Raw genomic sequence first — 6000 nt, forward strand, 5'->3', positions numbered from 1 at the left:
AGCATTCACCCGGTCAGTCACAATCCATGGAGTTCATATTTCACACCGATTATCTCTGCCGAGATCTCCACCTATCACCCGTCACTTTGTACTTCTTCCTCCCCTCCCCCACCTTTCCCCTTCCTTTCCTGTCCTGATGAAGGGTCACAGCCTGAATCGTCTACTGTTTACACTTCTCCATAGTCGCTGCCTGGCCTGCTGAGTTTCTCCAGCATTTTGTGTAAGTTGCTCTTGATTTCCAGCATCTTTTATTCAAACACCACACGTCCTGTGGATTCTGATATTTTCTGTTTTTGATTTAGTTTCTCGAGCATTTAACACGAGATTCTGCAATGAGAGATTGAGTTCATGTAGGAGGTCACCAAGAAATGGTGCATTTTGAGGCGGATGGAGTGAAAGTGCTCGACAAAGCAGTTCCAGGACAGGACCCAGGGTTCTGATCCCAGGATTGCTACCCAGAAGTAGGAAGATCATACAGTTTAATGCCTGGCTAAGGAGCTGGTGTAGGAAGGAGGCCTTCAGATTTCACAGTTTAAAGTACATTTATTATCAAAGTACGTATACCTTATGGAACCATGAGGTTTGTCTCCTTACAGGCAGCCACAGAACAAAAACCCAACAGAACACATTTTAGGAAAAGACATTGAACACCCAATGTGCAGAGAGAGAAAACAAATAACGCGGACAACAATAGTATTATTTACGAGTGATGAGGCTCTGCACAGGGAGTTCGCTGATAAGTTAAAGGGCAGGACATCCAGTGTTGTGATCTCAGTATTGCTACACATGTCACGTGCTGGTGAGCCCAGAACTAGGAAGATTATGCAGTTTAACACCTGGCTAAGAAGTTGCTGTGTTAAGGAGGGCAGAGGTTTTTGGATCATTGGGCTCTCTTCCAGGGAAGGTGGGATCTGTACAGAAGGGACGGTTTGCACCTGAACTGGAGGGGAAATAATATCCGGGCAGGAAGGTTTGTTAATGCTGTACAGTGGGGTTTAAACTAGAGTTGCGGGGGAATGGGAACCAGAGTGTCAGAACAGTTCGTGGAGAGGTTGTGGAGGCAGATGCTGGTAAGACCTCAAAGTCAGGAATGAAAGGTTGGACATTGTGCATCCAGTGTCCTGAGCTGCCTGTATTTCAATGCAAGATAGATAGATAGATAGATAGATACTTTATTCATCCCCATGGGGAAATTCAACTTTTTTTCCAATGTCCCATACACTTGTTGTAGCAAAACTAATTACATACAATACTTAACTCAGTAAAGAATATGATATGCATCTAAATCACTATCTCAAAAAGCATTAATAATAGCTTTTAAAAAGTTCTTAAGTCCTGGCGGTAGAATTGTAAAGCCTAATGGCATTGGGGAGTATTGACCTCTTCATCCTGTCTGAGGAGCATTGCATCGATAGTAACCTGTCGCTGAAACTGCTTCTCTGTCTCTGGATGGTGCTATGTAGAGGATGTTCAGAGTTATCCATAATTGACCGTAGCCTACTCAGCGCCCTTCGCTCAGCTACCGATGTTAAACTCTCCAGTACTTTGCCCACGACAGAGCCCGCCTTCCTTACCAGCTTATTAAGACGTGAGGCGTCCCTCTTCTTAATGCTTCCTCCCCAACACGCCACCACAAAGAAGAGGGCGCTCTCCACAACTGACCTATAGAACATCTTCAGCATCTCACTACAGACATTGAATGACGCCAACCTTCTAAGGCAGGGTGGAACACAGCAGGCTAGGCAGCATCTATAGGGAGAAGTGATGTCCACGTTTCGGGCAACAAAATGTTGCAGGTTGGGGATAGTACAGACTGACGACTGGGAAAGGGATTCGCGTAGAGACCGATCCCTACAGGAAACTGATGTTCTGCTGTTGTGTGAACATTTATGGTAGTTGGGCACGGCAACCTGGCGGTAGTGCAATCGCTTTACAGCGCCGGCGATTAGGACAAACTCCAAGGCAGAGTACAAAGTAAATGACAGGATACTTGGTAGTGTGGAGGAGCAGAGAGATCTGGGGGTACATGTCCACAGATCCCTGAAAGTTGCCTCACAGGTAGATAGGGTAGTGAAGAAAGCTTATGGGGTGTTAGCTTTCATATGTCGGCGGAGAGAGTTGAAGAGACGCGGAGTAACGATGCAGCTCTATAAAACTCTAGTTAGGCCACACTTGGAGTACTGTGTCCAGTTCTGGTCGCCTCAGTATAGGAAGGATGTGGAAGCATTGGAAAAGGTACAGAGGAGATTTACCAGGATGCTGCCTGGTTCAGGGAGTATGGATTATGATCAGAGATTAAGGGAGCTAGGGCTTTACTCTTTGGAAAGAAGGAGGATGAGAGGAGACATGATAGAGGTGTACAAGATATTAAGAGGAATAGACAGAGTGGACAGCCAGCGTCACTTTCCCAGGGCCCCACTGCTCAATACAGAGGACATGGCTTTAAGGTAAGGGGAGGGAAGTTCAAGGGGGATATTAGAGGAAGGTTTTTCATCAGAGAGTGGTTGGTGCGTGGAATGCACTGCCTGAGTCAGTGGTGGAGGCAGATACACTAGTGAAAGTTAAGAGACTGGTAGGTATATGGAGGAATTTAAAGTGGGGGGTTATATGGGAGGCAGGGTTTGTGTCGGCACAACCTTGTGGGCCGAAGGGCCTGTACTGTGCTGTACTATTCTATGTTCTATGTATACTTATTTATTTAGTTTAATTGAAAATTGTAATGAGAGAGAGAGAGAGAGAGAGAGAGAGAGAGAGAGAGAGAGAGAGAGAGAGAGAGAGAGAGAGAGAGAGAGAGAGAGAGAGAGAGAGAGAGAGAGAGAGAGAGAGGGAGAGGGAGAGGGAGAGGGAGAGGGAGAGAGAGAGAGAGAGAGAGAGAGAGAGAGACACCTGTGCGGCCAGCATGCTCTACACAGAGTGCATTGGTTACCGCTCCCCTGTGTAATCCAACAGACTGAAGACCAAAACATTAAAAGACACGAAGATCGGTTAGTGTTTCATGAAAGTAAGAAACGGGACAAGAAGTGGTCATTTGTCCCCTTTCACCTGTTCTACTCTTCACTCAGAACTTGGCTGATCATTGACTTCAGTGCCAATTTCCTGCACCATCCCATCTTCTCGTCCCCTTAAATCCAGAAATCTTTTGTAGAGAATTCCACCACACACTGGGAGAGGAAGTTTTCCTCATCTCAGTCCTGCTGAGGCGACCTCTGATTGTGAGTCTGTGACCCCTGGTTCCACACCCCATCATTCCTGCCTCTACCCTGTCAATACCCAGTGAGACTGTGTCCTTGCTAGTGAGACCAACCCTTATTCTTCTAATTATGAGACAGTCTCAGTCAGTGCAATCTCCCCGAGGACACTACGTGAAGGGTAAAGCTTTAAAGTCAGAGGGTCAAAGTTGAACCGGGATGTTCGAGGAATGTTTTTGGACACAACGAGTGGTATCTTCCTGGAATGCTCGGCCGGGATGGGGAGTGGTGGAATCAGATACGATCGTGATGTTTAACAGACATTTAAACAGGGAAATGAACAGACAGGGAATGGAGGGTTTGGGTCATTTGCAGGCAAATGTTATTACATCATGGTCAGGATAGACAGCGTGGCCGAATGGCCTGTTCCTGTGCTGTACTGTTCTGTGTTCAGTGTATGAAAAATCACAGCCAGGGTCCCAGCAATTTCTTCCCTGGATTCCCACCATGACAGAGGATACACTGGATCAGACCTCGGGATTTATTCAGCTTTCTGTGTTTAAGCTGGCCAGCCTCCTTTGTAATGTCGGCAAGTTTCAGGACATTCGTATTCTCCTCCTGGAATTTCCCAGCTTCCATCACCTTCTCCACAGTAAATACAGATGAGAAGTATTTATTTCAGACTCACCCATCAGCTGTGTCTCCACACATAGAAGACCACACTGATCCTTCAAGGGGCATATTCCCTCACCAGTTACCCTTTTGTTTCCCACAGACTCAAAGAATCTGTTTGGAATCACCTTTACCTGACCTGCTAAAGCTAACTCATGTCCCCTTCATGTCCATCTGAGTTTCCCTTTTTAGTGTTCCCCACACCCCTTCTACTCCTCGAGGAGCTCAGCCTCTTTCCCCTCACACACGACTCCATCCTGACCAGAGCCTCAATGACCCTCATCAGCCAGGGGTCCCTCATCCCTCCAGTCTCGCTATTCACTCTAACAAGGACAGGATGATCCTGGACCCTTCCAAACTCAGTTTTAAAGCCGCTCACTTGCCAGATGTCTGTTCACTTGGGAACACCCTCCTGTTCTACTCCTCCATTTATTCCCCGACCCCTTCTATTCTCCCTCAGTTCAGTCTGTTCACTGCTCTGATCATCAGAAATAGCAGCAAGAGGAGGCCATTCAGCCCCTCACACCTGCTCTCCCATTGAATAAGATCAAAACCACCTCACTGTGCTACAGATACAAAGGACGTGACAGAAGTGGGGGTGGGAGAGGAGGGGGAGTTGTGATGTTGATCAGGGAGAACATCACCACAGCACTCAGAGAGATCCTTGTGGGGATAAAACATTTGTTTGTGATAGGAAGCAGAGAGTGGTGCCATGGCCGGTAATTTCATGGATGTGAGGTGAGAGTGGAAAATATTTAAGAGCTGAAGAGAAACATTTTCCACAGGGAAGATGGAAAAAGGTGAATTTGAACAGAAGTCTTGCTGAAATCATATTCATCTAATTATCAAACAATCAGTCGCATCATCCTATTTCTTTTATGATCTGATATACAGACTAATACATGAATGATTTGGATGAGAATGTGGGTGAGCTGATCAGTGAACTTGCAGATGGTGGACACGGAAGGTGTTTAATTATCATTTGAACAGACCATATGACCATAACATATAGAAGCTCAATGGCCCATCGAGTCTGCTCGGCTATTTCAACCTGACTGATCCAATTTTCCTCTTTGCCCCAATCTCCTGCCTTCCCCCCGTATCCCTTCATGTCCAGACCAGTCAAAAATCTATCAACCTCTGCCTTAAATAGAAAGACTTGACCTCCACAGCTGCCTCCACACATTCCTCCTCATCTCCATTCTGAAAGGACGCCCCTCCATCCTGAGGCTGTGTCTTCTGGTTTTAGACTCTCCCACCACAGGAAACACCCTCCACACATGCACTCTGTCAAGGCCTTTCACCATTTGAAGGTTGCAATGAGGTCACCCCTCATTCTTCCGAATTTAGTGAACACTGACACAGAGCTCCTATGACAAGCCGTTCATTCTTGTGAACCTCCTTTGAACTCTCTCAGTTTCAGCACATTCTTTCTGAGATAAGAGGCCCAAACCTGCTCACAATACTCCAAATCAGCCTCACCAACGCTTCATAAAGTTTCAACATTACATCCTTGCTTTCATACACTCGTCCTCTTGAAATGAATGCTGACGTTGCATTTGCCTTCCTCACCGGAGAATCAACCTGCAAATTAACCTTTAAGGGATCCTACACCAGGACTCCCGAGACCCTTTCCACCTCAGATTTTTGTGTGTTGCTTCAGACTCCATCATCCAAAGTCCTGTTGAAGGGGCAGGTGCAGTGATGGGAAGTTTCTGGTCATGTAGTTTGGTGGAAGGAATAAAGGCACGGAATGTTTTCAAAAGGGGAGCAAATTCAGAATTCAGAGGAGCAAAGGGACATCTGGGTCCTCATGCAGAACTCCCAAAACAGCAAATTACAGGTGAAGTCAGTGGAATGGAAGGCAAATGCAATGTATCATCCATTTCGAGAGGTCTGGGATATAAAATCAAGTCTGTAACACAGTGGCATTATAAGGCATTGGTTAGACTGCATCGGGAGTATTCTGAACAGCTCTGGGACCCTCCACTAACATAGAATATGCTGGTGTTTGAGATGGTTGAGATGTGGTTCTCCGGAATGATCCCAGGAATGAAAGGGTTAATGTGTGAGGAACATTTGATGACTCTGCCCTGTACTCACCGGAGTTTAGAAGAATAGGGAGTGTGGGTGGATCTTA

Source organism: Hemitrygon akajei, chromosome 2 (assembly GCF_048418815.1).
Source record: "Hemitrygon akajei chromosome 2, sHemAka1.3, whole genome shotgun sequence".
NCBI classification, from domain to species: domain Eukaryota; kingdom Metazoa; phylum Chordata; class Chondrichthyes; order Myliobatiformes; family Dasyatidae; genus Hemitrygon; species Hemitrygon akajei.